The 14544-nt window shown below is 41.5% G+C and overlaps 2 long non-coding RNA genes across 2 annotated transcripts; one reads left to right on the top strand and one right to left on the bottom strand.

The window, feature by feature from the left end:
* Positions 1-2016: 2016 nt before the first annotated feature.
* On the bottom strand, positions 2017-2679 carry LOC311116567. The gene is made up of 3 exons (XR_014611443.1): positions 2615-2679; positions 2189-2292; positions 2017-2036 (listed from the first exon to the last, which is right to left on the bottom strand). It is a non-coding gene; the product is annotated as an uncharacterized lncRNA (long non-coding RNA).
* Positions 2680-10634: 7955 nt separating this feature from the next.
* LOC311116568 lies at positions 10635-11108 on the top strand. Its single transcript, XR_014611444.1, has 3 exons — positions 10635-10674; positions 10776-10826; positions 10926-11108. It is a non-coding gene; the product is annotated as an uncharacterized lncRNA (long non-coding RNA).
* The last annotated feature ends 3436 nt before the right edge of the window (positions 11109-14544 follow it).

Here is a 14544-nt window from a genome sequence, read left to right as displayed (position 1 = left end):
AAGATTTCCATACAGGAGTTACTGTCTCTGTCCCAAATCTCTCCCTGTTCCCTACGTAGTTCACTAGGCTTCTTCTGACCAGATCTAAAGTAGTCTTCTAGATTTTACATGTTTTCTCCCTGTCGTTAGAAAATGACAATATAGTAATGACTTTAGTGGTTTCCTCCCCCTTTGTTTTTATTGATTGTGTGTTATGTGTGTTGTTGTGTTAGATTTTTCCTCTGTGTTCCTAATTGAAAATCCATTAACAATGAATCAGAAACAAATTATATTCCAGTTGTGTTTAGACAACTTCATGGCTGACATCCCCCAGAACTTTACCTGATGTTCTCTCTCTCAAACCATATACATTTATGTCATTTAGCAGACGCTCTTATCCAGAGCAACTTACCGTTAGTGCATGTATATATATACATGACTGTATGTCGCTTTGGATAAAAGCGTCCGCTAAATGGCATATTATATTATTATTATTAGGGGTGTAATGATTCGTTTCAACAAGGATTCGATTTGTATCACGATTCGTGGTTGTCGATACGATTCAAGGACGATATTGGTTCATTTAGAACGATACGATCCGAAACGATTCAGTGACTTGAAATCGATTCAGGAACCTTTTAGCCAAAAATTCAACCAGTGTGACTGAAATAAATACCTGGATACTGGACAGTGCAGGTGAAGTTTCCTAGATTCCTGTTTCTTGTAATGGAATCAGGTATCAATTAATTATGAATAGAAATAAACAAGTAAACAACAATGAATGGCAAATGCATTCACATTTTATTTGAATAAAGTGCAAACAACACTTTAGGTTGAATTAACAGGAAGTTAAAATTGTCTGATCTCATTTTCAATATTCAATACATTTTCAATAAAAGTACAGTAAGTGTAACCAACATTTCAACAGTAGGTTTACCTGCTACTTCTGCTTTTGTTTTTCAACATAAAAATATTACAATATTAATATCAAAAATAAAGTGCAACCAACATCTCTTCAGGTTGAATTAACAGTAGGTTTACCTGCTACTTCTGCTTTTGTTTTTCAACATAAAAATATTACAATATTAATATCAAAAATAAAGTGCAACCAACATCTCTTCAGGTTGAATTAACAGTAGGTTTACCTGCTACTTCTGCTTTAGTTTTTCAACATAAAAATATTACAATATTAATATCAAAAATAAAGTGCAACCAACATCTCTTCAGGTTGAATTAACAGTAGGTTTACCTGCTACTTCTGCTTTTGTTTTTCAACATGAAAATATTCAATATTAATATCAAAAATAAAGTGCAACCAACATCTCTTCAGGTTGAATTAACAGTAGGTTTACCTGCTACTTCTGCTTTTGTTTTTCATCATTACAATACAAATACAGTATTAATATAAAAAATAAAGTGCAACCAACATTTCTCAGGTTGAATGAGCAGTGGATGAACCTGCTACTACTCTCATTTTAATAAACAAACAATATTCAACAAAAGATCAAGTGTAACCTACTAGGCTACTCTTCAATGACTACAGATTTTTTTCAAAAATATCAACTGATCAACATGATCTGGCTGCAGAACACTTCTCTGTGCGTTCACTATGTCGCCAGCAGTACTAAAAACTCGTTCTGCTGGCACACTGGTGCCTGGAATGCACAGGTACCGTTTAGCAAGGGTGGAAAGTACAGGTAGCTCTTTCTCCTGAGATCTCCACCACTTCATGGCATTTTCAGTCAAAGGCAACGCATCTTTTGCTCGGTACCTTAACACCTCTGCTCTGGCTGTCTCGCTTGTGGATTTTCTTTCTCTTTGGGTGAAGGAATCGCCAAACAGCGCATCTAAGGCTTTCTTCTTACAAGGAGGTGACTCATTTGGAGCTACAATATAAGAAATATATTTCAAAATATAGTCATGTTTCTCATTAATACAAAACAACAACAATCTTTTATTGGTATCACATGAAACACACCTGTGGTCTCTTCATTGAATCCTGACAGCTTTGTGCTTGAGCTTCCCTCGTCTTCCTCTTGATTTCCCATTGCTTGCATCTATTGATGTAAGAATGTGTGAACTGTTCAAATTTCTGCTCTGTAATACTGCACACATAAATTTAGAGGAAGATAAAGAACAGATGAGATTTGAGAGAGGACAAATGAAAGGGGAGAAGAGAAAAGAGCAGAGGAAAGAGGAGAAGAGTTACCTGGTGGGACACTTCTGCCTCAAAAACCAGTTTTGTGTAGACCTGTTCTCTGTCCTCTTTTTCCAGGTAGGGCAGTTCTTTAAATCGCGGGTCCAACGCTGATGCTGTTTAAAGAACAAGAATATTGCATTCATTGCATTATTAAATTAAGTTGACCTGAAATTGCAAGTGATGACCACCTCCTTATACACAAAATAATCAGAAGATTAAACTTTAGTATGTTTAAAAGAAATGTGGCACAGTGATGATGTAAAGCCACCATGAACTAAGAATTGTATTGCAGATATCTTGTTTACTTTTCCATATGAAAAAACAACTCAAATATAAACTTGAAAACGCAAAGGTGTGGCATTTTACAAATTAATACAGTCTAATAACCAAAAATTTTAACCAAGTTGATTTTAATTAAGACTCCAAATTAATTACCTATGTTGAGAGCATCTTGGGTGCCTCTGTAGCGTGTGGAGAGGTCACTGGCCATCACCCTCTTAATCTCTGCATCCAGGGTTGAGTCATCTTTGCATGGCTGTAGGTGTTTCAGCAGTTTTGCTTGAAGAGGAGCAATTACAGAGAGAGTTGGCTGGTCTTCTTCACACATCACAGTGGTTGCCATTTTGACAGGACCCATCAACTGAACAATGTCATCCATGTTGGCAATATCACTCTCACTCAGCGTGCCTACATCTGTGACCCCCTTTCGTAGATCCTTGGACATCAGAGTTGCCATTATAGCTGGCTGTTGTTCCAAAAAACGTTCAAGCATTTCGAATGAACTGTTCCATCTGGTGATTATCTCTTGGATCAGTTTATGTTTTGGTAAATCCATCAGAGTTTGTTTTTCCTGTAGGGCGTGACATGCAATCGGGCTGCGGTGAAAATATCCAACAATTATTCGCACTTTCCCCAACAACCTGGAAGCACGGTCCACCCCCAAACCCTTCTGCGAGGCAAGGTTGAGTGTATGTGCGAAGCAGGTAATGTGTGGACTGAACTGGGCTTCTGCACCGGCCACAATCATATTCCTGGCGTTATCTGTGACGATGGCAGGATTCTTGTCGTAGATTTTCCACTCCATGCAGGCTTCACGCAGTAATGCGCCAATATTTTTACCAGTATGGGCTTCATTTAAAACTCTGGTTAGCAGAACAAAGGTCTTCATTTTCCACTCCTGATCAATGTGATGAGAGGTAATTGTCACATACCCTTGATTTGAGCATGACGTCCAGCCATCTGTCGTTATCGCTACTCGTTCAGCTTGAGAAAGCGACAGCTTCACATCATTCTTAGTACTTTCGTACAATGCAGGAATAACCTTTTCTGAGAAGTGTGGTCGGCTTGGTATTGTGTACCTTGGCTCCAATGTTTGAATCATTTCACGGAATCCCGGATTTTCAACCACACTGTAGGGTCGCATGTCTTTGCAGATAAACTTGGCAATTGTTGCCGTGATGTTTTTCACCCGAGCTGAGTTTTGGCCTAGTCTCTGACTAAACATGCAGGCGAGACCTGAGGCTTCTGCAGAGTTTACTTTACCTTTCGCTGCTGAAGCAGCGGGAACGCTGCAAGAGGTGCCTGGACGGTCGGTGTGGTGTGAAATCCCATGGCGCCTTAGTAGGTGGTTGGAGAGATTTGTTGTGTTGCCGTTGTACTTTACTTGACCTTTACATATCCTACAAACAGCGAGCGACTTATTTAGAACATCTCCGTCTTTGCAAAAGCCAAAGTGTTTCCACACACTGGACCGCAATGGTGGCTTGATAATTTCTCGCTCTTCGGCTTCTCCTCTTTCGTCCGCCATGCTATGTTTGGTTGTCTTTGCGCCTTTGCGCTGCTGTTGGCGCGATGACGTCACGGATAGGCAGACTGAATCGAGTAATGTTTAAAGCCTTTATCATTAAAAGTGCTAAGAAAAAACATCCATATAAAGTCTGACGTGCTTAAATCCAATGGGTTATTTCATACTATCGATACAATCGATTTATTACATTTTAAAACGATGTTAGATCGATAAATGTTGTCCAAAAGGCCAACTTGCCGAGCACAGATCGATGTAGTTGGATCATAGGAATATAAATCGATACATCGATGTAGTAGATGGATCGTTACACCCCTAACTACTTTGTATCCTTTTCTCTCTCACTCTCCTCCAACACTACTCACTCTGCCCCTACTCAGATGGTAATGCGCCGTCGCAACCTTCACTCTCTCTCTCCCGCTACTCTCTCCTCTTCCATCCTATCATCTCTTCCCTCTGCTCAATCATTCTCCCTCCAATCTCCTGATTCTGCCTCCTCAATCCTCCTCTCCTCCCTTTCTGCATCCTTTGACTCTCTATGTCCCCTATCCTCCCGGCCGGCTCGGTCCTCCCCTCCTGCTCCGTGGCTTGATGACTCATTGCGAGCTCACAGAACAGGGCTCCGGGCAGCCGAGCGGAAATGGAGGAAAACTAGACTCCCTGCGGACCTGGCATCTTTTCACTCCCTCCTCTCTACATTTTCTTCCTCTGTTTCTGCTGCTAAAGCCACTTTCTACCACTCTAAATTCCAAGCATCTGCCTCTAACCCTAGGAAGCTCTTTGCCACCTTCTCATCCCTGCTGAATCCTCCTCCCCCTCCCCCCTCTCTGTGGATGACTTTGTCAACCATTTTGAAAAGAAGGTTGACGACATCCGATCCTCGTTTGTTAAGTCAAATGACACTGCTGGTCCTGCTCACACTGCCCTACCCTATGCTTTGACTTCTTTCTCCCCTCTCTCTCCAGATGAAGTCTTCCGACTTGTGACGGCCGGCCGCCCAACAACCTGCCCTATCACCTCCTCTCTTCTCCAGACCATCTCCGGTGACCTTCTCCCTTACCTCACCTCGTTCATCAACTCATCCTTGACCGCTGGCTATGTCCCTTCTGTCTTCAAGAGAGCGAGAGTTGCACCCCTTCTCAAAAAACCTACACTCGATCCCTCCGATGTCAACAACTACAGACCAGTATCCCTTCTTTTTTTTCTCTCCAAAACTCTTGAGCGTGCCGTCTTTAGCCAACTCTCTTGCTATCTCTCTCAGAATTACCTTCTTGATCCAAACCAGTCAGGTTTCAAGACTGGTCATTCAACTGAAACTGCTCTTCTCTGTGTCACGGAGGCTCTCCGCACTGCTAAAGCTAACTCTCTCTCCTCTGCTCTTGTCCTTCTAGACCTGTCTGCTGCCTTTGATACTGTGAACCATCAGATCCTCCTCTCCACCCTCTCCGAGTTGGGCATCTCCGGCGCGGCTCACTCTTGGATTGCGTCCTACCTAACCGGTCGCTCCTACCAAGTGGCATGGCGAGAATCTGTCTCCGCACCACGTGCTCTCACCACTGGTGTCCCCCAGGGCTCAGTTCTAGGCCCTCTCCTATTCTCGCTATACACCAAGTCACTTGGCTCTGTCATATCCTCACATGGCCTCTCCTATCATTGCTACGCTGACGACACACAACTTATCTTCTCCTTTCCCCCTTCTGATAACCGGGTGGCGAATTGCATCTCTGCATGTCTGGCAGACATGATCTTGCCATCACGGTTGACAACTCTGTTTTGTCCTCCTCCCAGAGTGCGAAGAGCCTTGGCGTGACCCTGGACAACACCCTATCGTTCTCCGCTAACATCAAGGCGGTGACCCGATCCTGTAGGTTCATGCGTTTTTTTTTCAGTGGTTTGTGCGTTTAAATGCAGTGGGAATAGACTGACAACACAAAGGCTACCGTGCAAGCGCTATAGCGGTTATTAGGCCTACCGTATGAGGTGATTGCAAACTCCAAGAACAAATCGCGTAACATCTAATTGACCCGACATAGTGAATCTACCCAAGCCAGGGCCGCCGCCGCATTCCGCGGTCCAGCTGTCAAACATTCAACAACTCAGAATTGGCTTGCTTTCAAAACTAAGTTCTGGGCAATGGATAGTCTCGCTGCTATGATACAAATGCATCTATAAAATAAAAACAAAAAACTGCACTAAACTGTCCTTGTTGTCTGTTTCAGATAGGCCTATAGAGTGCCCTTTATATCTACGCCTAATTTAGGCTTTAACATACCATGTCATTCGTTGACAATAACAATAATGTATTGTCTTTCATCAGCAAAAAGGTTAGGGGCAGGCAACAAAATATTTATATATTTTGAGACTAAGATCCAGAGAATTGTGAATGCGCTCGTTACGTGTTTACGTGAATGTGGATAGCGAATATATCCAACAAAGAGAACATACTATAGGCTATAAATCACCTATCTGTCCCTAGATGGCTCAGTCGGGATATATTAGTAGCATATATCTTTGCACTTAATACCCAGTTTATCTTTTGACACTTACCGACTTTGAACGGGTGATGTATACTGCCTGAAACGCGTTTTTTATTGGCCGGAATATCTTTCCATGTCAGAATCACACGGTTTAACAATACTTCGAAGACGCTGTTTTTCAGGAGGAGTTGGGATGCCAATAACCTCGGTTGTTTTTCCATGTCTTCACTAATAAGTCACCGCACTAGGTGACTTAGAGAGCGTATCAATGTTATCTTAATCTAAGCATTTCTTTAGTAATTTATCGGGTTACTGAGACCCATTCTCTACACAAGGAAACAATGTTGCTGTTTTCGACTGCCACAATTGGATAGCGGATTCTCCATTCACCAAAAGGGGACGGGCTGAAATTACGCTTGACGTCACGACGCATTCCAATTTTGGTGCTAGAGAAAGAGGCTTTGAGATGAGCTTGTTCAGAGAGCAAATATTTCAATAAAATAAAATATAATTAATATGATTGTAGGCCTATGTGTATATTTGTAAAATAAATACAATTAAATAAGTGTTATGTATTTTAAAAACGTCAGAATGACACTCAAACGGACCATTATTATTTCACTTTCATGTTAGGCCTACTACTTCTGTCCAATAGAGATAGATAGAGGACTCTAGTGGCCAAAAGCCTGATCGTTTTAGCATGGGCAGCACCATTGAGGACTTTCACCATTTTGAAGTAGTGAACTGGATGGGACTTCCTAGGGGTTAAGGAAGGATCACAGAATTCCATCCAGGTCACCAAGAGGGATCAGCCAATGAATTATACTTGTGAGCAAACATTCCATAACTACAGGTGCCAGTAAATCGCCAACCTTGGCATTATATCTGTTCAAACAACACACTCCAGGTGGCAGTATGCACCCTTTCAGTTTGTTTACCAACTCATAAAAGTAGTAGTAGAAGAAAATGGACTACTTCAAAATGGAGATGGCCTTAATGGCAGTGCCCGTGCTCTCACAGACGCCATAATGGGACAGATACAATGATGCCATGTCTATCTAAGTCTATGTTCTATCCAGCACTTATAGTCCTTGATTTTGTGCCATAGGTGGACAAAAAATGAGTTTTATTTTGACATGAGGTAAGCCGAGAGGAAGTGGGTCTACAGCAGACCCACGTTTGTAAAGTCTGTTCAATAATATTATCCTTTAGATATTTTGTCTCAAATTACCCCTCTCATAATGACCATCCGCCCTGCCCACCGGCACATTAAGTTTAAATGGAATTGTATTTAACTTCTGGCTTCCCACGGACTGTTGTTGTGCAACCGAGTACATTTGAAAGCAACGCTAGTGTGTGTACTGTAAATACAGCTGCGTTGCTAAAAGTAACTAGTACATTGGGTGCAGTAGGTCTTTAGACTCTCCTGGAGGTGGTTTGTAAATCTTCCCTAGCGTGAGGTCATTTTTTTCTTATTTCTCGGGACTCTCATTTGAGGTCAAGCAGGTCATAAACAGTTTCTCTGTATTGTAAAATTATGCTTTTGTTAATTCCATGAAGTTTGGACGTTGAAAGGGATTGAATGCATTTCTCACAAAATGTATTGCTGCAAAGCAGATCAATCTATGTGCTAGTTAGTCACTGCAGTAGATCAATCAAGAAAACAACGTCTTCAATGGCCAGTACTGTATAACCAATGATCTCACTAACAAAGCATCATTGGTTTAATTGGAACACAACACATCTCTGTTATGTAGTGGCTGTGTGAGCAATGACAGCTTTGTCAGAGTCCCATTACAATGAACTGGGAGTCTGTAGTTGTATATAGTGAAGCATTGAGGATGAGTAGAATGCCATCTTGGAGTGATGTCATAATGGGGTCATAAGAAGATAGAATCCTCTTGCCATTAGGCTAGAATCTTAGGTGGGAGAACATTCAGAGAGAAGGTTAGTTGGAGAAAGTCATCATATTGGTAAGTAATGTTTCTAAATTGTTCCTAAAGTTATGGTGAATCTACTATAATGTAGAGGACGGTTTTAGGCAAATATGATAGAATTTCATATCACTTTGCGTAGCCTACTGCGAGTATCAAATTCCTGTCTTACGTTTAAATGAATATTTTCATGGTTAAATATTGGTATGCATTCATTTATCTAAACTGATTACTGTATAATCTAGATTACCGAACCTGAGAGTGATTTCTGATGAGATTGAATTGATTAGTACTGTCTTAAAACACATTTAACAGCATAGTGTACTATACTATAAACATTTTTGAAAAGATTTACACAAAATCTATAGTATAAAGAGAAGTTTGCATAATTGGTTGGTCACAGCTTGTTTAGTTTGGATACAGGGCTGTTTTATGGTGAGATGCAAAATAATGTGTTAGAGGCACTAGAAATGTAGGCATTGATGAAAGGCACCGCATAGGGTAATAGGCTTTAATAGTAGTTTGAATGGCTATAGGGACACTGGGAGGTCATGTTTATTGGACATACTGTCACTATAATCACAGGATGCATAGCCGCGGGAAGTAGTTGTCACGATCGTCGGGAACAGAGGAGGACCAAGGCGCAGCTTGGAATGCGAACATATTTATTAATTGATGATCACACGAACAAAAACAAAACGAAAACGTGACGTCCCTGGTTACATTCACAAACCAACACGGAACAAGAAACCACACCAAATGAATGCCTAACGGCTACCTAAGTATGACTCCCAATCAGAGACAACGAGCTACAGCCGTCTCTGATTGGGAGCCACCCTGGCCAACATAGATATACAAAACCAGAACAAACACAAATGAAAACTCACACCCTGGCTCAACATACTAGAGTCCCCAGAGCCAGGGCGTGACAGTACCGAGTGGAGGACAGAGGAGCCTCTTAAAGAAGAAGTTACAGGTCTGTGAGAGCCAGAAATCTTGCTTGTTTGTAGGTGACCAAATACTTATTTTCCACCATAATTTGCAAATAAATTCATTAAAAATCCTACAATGTGATTTTCTAGAATTTTTTTTCTCAATTTGTCTGTCATAGTTGACGTGTACCTATGATCAAATTACAGGCCTCTCTCATCTTTTTAAGTGGGAGAACTTGCACAATTGGTGGCTGACTAAATACTTTTTTCCCCCACTGTAAATGTAAATTCTTTCAATTTGGAATTTACGTTAATGTCAAATTAATCTTTGGCAATTGGGTAAAAAATTAATGTGGAACTGTTAAAAGTGATTTGGTTTATTTCTTTTGATGCCGATGCTGTCTTTAGGTTGTTTAAGGATTTGTTTTCCATTAGCAGCATCCTGTAGGTTGCTAACATTTAGGAACTCTCTTTTAGAGCTCATTCGTATTGGAAGTGCACAGTTTTCGTCAGGGCGACTTGCATGTTGAGGTGGGCCTGCTAAGGAAGGAGGTGGGCCTGCTGAAGCAATTGGCCTGTATGGGGGAGATGAGATGGATAGAGAGACAGTCTCTGGAGATGAATAGAGAGATGGTGTTGAAGGAAGTGGGGAGGGACAGACTTGAGAGGATGAAGAGGGGGGAGAAGAAGGAGCATGCAAAAATAAATCAGATGAAGGATGAAGAGTTGCTGTTGATGGATATTAGAATGAGGGAAAGGGAGAGAGAGATGGAGGAGGAAAGGAGGAGGTTAATGGAGAAATCTGAGAGGCAAAAGGTAGAGAAACAGATGGCGCTCCAGAAGAAAAGACAGGAGGAGAGAGACAAGTGGGAGATATCTGAAAAGAAGAGAGTGGAGGAATGGAAAGAGTTTTACTGGAAGGAAGAAGAAAACCGAAAGGAAGATGCATGGATGAAAGTAGAGAGGAAGGCAAAGAGAAAGGTGGAAGAAGCTAATAGAAAGGTGGAAGAAGCAAAGAGAAAGGTGGAAGAAGCAAAGAGAATGATGGAAGAAGCAAAGAGAACGGTGGAAGAAGCAAAGAGAAAGGTGGAAGAAGCAAAGAGAGAGGTGGAAGAAGCAAAGAAAAAGATGGGAGAAGAACAACAGATGCTGAAAAAGCAAGCCAGGCTAACGGAGACCCTGAGCGATAGAAAAAGAAGAGACGGGGAAGAGAGAAAGGAAGATGAAAATAAGTGTGTGATTGAAGCAAGGGAAGGAGACAGGAGAGAGCTCCTGAAAGAAAAGAGACTAAATGCAGAAGAAAATATGACACACATGGAGAAACAAATGAGAGAGCTGGAGGTCAAAGGTAAAAAGGAGAGGGAATAGACAGAGAATAAAGTGTGATATGTGAGGTTAGCTTCAACACCTTAACTTATACTGTCTGTTTCCCAACTCCCTCTCTCCCAGATTCCTCCATCTTCTCAGCTGGTGCTGAGGTCAAACAGACCCAGTGCAAAGGTCATCTTAGTTTACAGTTCTTTTGTACATTGAAAGTGTTATACAACTGCACACATGGAGTGTGGTATTAACATCCTCCATTTTCATTTGTCTTGTCAGATGTCTCCATGGTTACTGCAACTGAGTCAAAGACTCTGAACCCTCAGAAGGACCAGCCAGCAAAGTGCAAAGGTAAAGACCAGGGCCCGGTTTCCTGATAGCGATGGAACTTAAGCTTACTAGTGTTTTAACGATGTATCGTTTTTATAATGGCCGAAGATGTAAAAAATTACAGACAGTGTAGCCTACAAATAGAAGTAAATTGACTGAACATGAAATTGATTTCAATATGATTGAAATATAGGCCTATACAGCCTACTGGATTTATTTTCTAATACAGTCATCTCGGTTTTCAGTTGAAGCATATTTTTATCCTTCGCTTGTTGAATTGCAAAGATATTGGCAACTTTGTATTGTAGTCAACTTCCTGCCGAAGTTATCGTCAGTCACAGAGAGACAGATAAACAGCTTGATTCTATGTTTAGCAGATGTCTTCTGTGTAGAAAGTGACGCAGAAGGGCAAAAAAGAATCTAACAACGCATTTAGCTGTCTGATATCAGTGGAGTTTTCTGGTTGAATCACCCTTCTTTCCACCCAATTTTGTTTTTATGTGATGACATTGAATCAACATCTCTCTCTCTCTCTCTCTCTCTCTCTCTCTCTCTCTCTCTCTCTCTCTCTCTCTCTCTCTCTCTCTCTCTCTCTCTCTCTCTCTCTCTCTCTCTCTCTCTCTCTCTCTCTCTCTCAGAATTCTCTGTGTTTTCCACGGGCAGTCAAGGCGTGGCCAAGGTCCCCCAGGTTCTGCAGGTCAAAGTGAGTAATAAAAGTGAGAGTGTCCAAAAGAAAGATGGGAATGACAAAGTAACAGCGCCAAAGACAGAGGCAGAGCTCCTTATGGACAAATTTGAGAGGATGGCAGAAGAGGAGAGAATTTGGCCTTGTCAGAAGGATAGGAGAGATAAAGACCAGGCCAAAGAGATAGAGGGAAAGAGAAAGGATAAGGAGGTGCTGTCTAAAGAAGAGCAGCGCAGGCTGAGGAATGAGAAGGCCTTACAGGAACACCTGGACAGGGTAAAGAATCCGGAATTGACAGGCAAACAGACCAGACAACCACAATGTAAAGGTAGGACCAGGCAAAGTGACAAGGGACTCAAACACAAAACATTTCATTCTCTGTGGTTTAAAAGCAAAGAGCACCATCGTGCTCTCCCTAAAGTTAGGTTGGTGCGTAAAACCCTTAAATTCAAATAAGCAATAAAGTGTGATGGTCCGCACTCAAAAAGATGTCGCATAAAGCTGACGTAATTTTATTTATTTTTTTGTCTTTTTCACTGCATGAGGGATAGCGTACACAGATGTTTCTGCTTGCATCCTTCAGGGTGGTTATTATCACGTTGTACTCAGACGATGCCATCTTAATCCCCATGGGGAGGCTAATAAAACTGTATTACATTTAAGTAACAGCAGTGTATCTCACTAAGGTACTGAGTTATGTGTGACTACTCCTCTGGTGCATTGAAACAGCCTATAGGACTTAACTCTACTTTTACTGCTGTGTGTTATTGTCCTATCAAATCTCCATTCATATATATTCCTTTTCTGTCCTTAGATTACTCTATTTTCACTGCATCAGGGCTAAAGAGCAAGGACCCGTATGATCAACAGTCAGCAAAATGCAAAGGTAAAACATGAAGGGGATAGAGAGGGACAGACTTTTCACAAAGTATTTGATGACACAGTGCAAAGATAAAAAGGACGAGAGATCTAGAGAGAGGGAGACAAAAAAGGACAAGAGAGAGAGACAGAGAGAGAGACAGAGAGAGAGACAGAGAGAGAGACAGAGAGAGAGAGAGAGACAGAGACAGAGACAGAGACAGAGACAGAGACAGAGACAGAGAGAGAAACAGAGAGAGAGACAGAGAGAGAAACAGAGAGAGAGACAGAGAAAGAGAGAGAGAGAGAGAGAGAGAGAGCGAGACAGAGAGAGAGAGACAGAGACGGAGAGAAATTCATTATTAGAGAGCGGACCCCATACTTCGCTGCCATATAGAGCACTTGGTTCTATAACTGATTGAGCCAGATTCTAATTGGAATTTCGATTTTAATATTCATTTTAATGGCTCTTCTTGCTTTGTCTCTCAGCTCATTCACAGCCATGTGAAAGCTACCTGTGTTGCTGATATTTAGTCCTAGATACGTTTAATTTTTGGTGTGTTCTAATAGAACTGTGTCCAAATAGAATTTATATTTGTCATCCTGATTTCCTGACCTTTTTTTGGAATATCATTATATTCGTTTTTTTTTAGATTAACGGTCAGAGCCCAGGTCTGACAGAACCTGTGCAGATGATCTAGATGCTGCTCTAACCCCTCCTAAGTGGGAGACAGTTGCACCAGGTCATCTGCGTACAGTAGACACTTGATTTCAGTGTTGTGTAGGGTGAGACCAGGTGCTGCCGATTCTTCTAATGTTTTTGCCAATTCATAGAGGTTAAATAGTGTTGCACTTATTGGGCAGCCCTGTTTCACTCCACGTCCCTGAGAGAAGAAGTCTCGGCTTGTTGCCGATTTTAAGTTGTTTTTAGTGTACATTGATTTAATAACATCATATGTTTTCCCTCCAATACCACTTACTATTCGTTTGTAATAAAATACCTTAGTGCAAAATTGAATCAAATGCTTTCTTGAAGTCTACAAAACACGGGTAGATTTTGCCTTTGTTTTGGTTGACTTGTTTGTCAATTAGAGTGTGGAGGGTGTAAATGTGGTCTCTCTCTCTCTCAATTCAATTTCAATTTAAGGGCTTTATTGGCATGGGAAACGTATGTTAACATTGTCAAAGCAAATGAAGTAGGTAGTAAACAAAAGAGAAATAAACAATAAATATTAACAGTAAACATTACACTCAGAAGTTCCAAAGAATAAAGACATTTCAAATGTCATATTACGTCTATATACAGTGTTGTAACGATGGGCAAATAGTTCAAAATTCTTTGTGGGTCTGTGTAATCTGAGGGATTCCACCTCATTTTGTGGGCCGGTGGCCTCTCTCAATAGCAAGGCTATGCTCACTGAGTCTGTATATAGTCAAAGCTTCTCTCTCTCTCTCTCTCTCTCTCTCTCTCTCTCTCTCTCTCTCTCTCTCTCTCTCTCTCTCTCTCTCCTCTCTCTCTCTCTCTCTCTCTCTCTCTCTCTCTCTCTCTCTCTCTCTCTCTCTCTCTCTCTCTCTCTCTCTCTCTCTCTCTTCTCTCTCTCTCTCTCTCTCTCAGAATTCTCTGTGTTTTCCACGGGCAGTCAAGGCGTGGCCAAGGTCCCCCAGGTTCTGCAGGTCAAAGTGAGTAATAAAAGTGAGAGTGTCCAAAAGAAAGATGGGAATGACAAAGTAACAGCGCCAAAGACAGAGGCAGAGCTCCTTATGGACAAATTTGAGAGGATGGCAGAAGAGGAGAGAATTTGGCCTTGTCAGAAGGATAGGAGAGATAAAGACCAGGCCAAAGAGATAGAGGGAAGGAGAAAGGATAAGGAGGTGCTGTCTAAAGAAGAGCAGCGCAGGCTGAGGAATGAGAAGGCCTTACAGGAACACCTGGACAGGGTAAAGAATCCGGAATTGACAGGCAAACAGACCAGACAACCACAATGTAAAGGTAGGACCAGGCAAAGTGACAAGGACTCAAACACA

This window comes from Coregonus lavaretus (genome assembly GCF_964263955.1).
Source record: "Coregonus lavaretus genome assembly, contig: HAP1_SCAFFOLD_331, whole genome shotgun sequence".
Taxonomy (NCBI): Eukaryota; Metazoa; Chordata; class Actinopteri; order Salmoniformes; family Salmonidae; genus Coregonus; species Coregonus lavaretus.
This window is presented reverse-complemented; position numbering and strand designations above follow the sequence as displayed.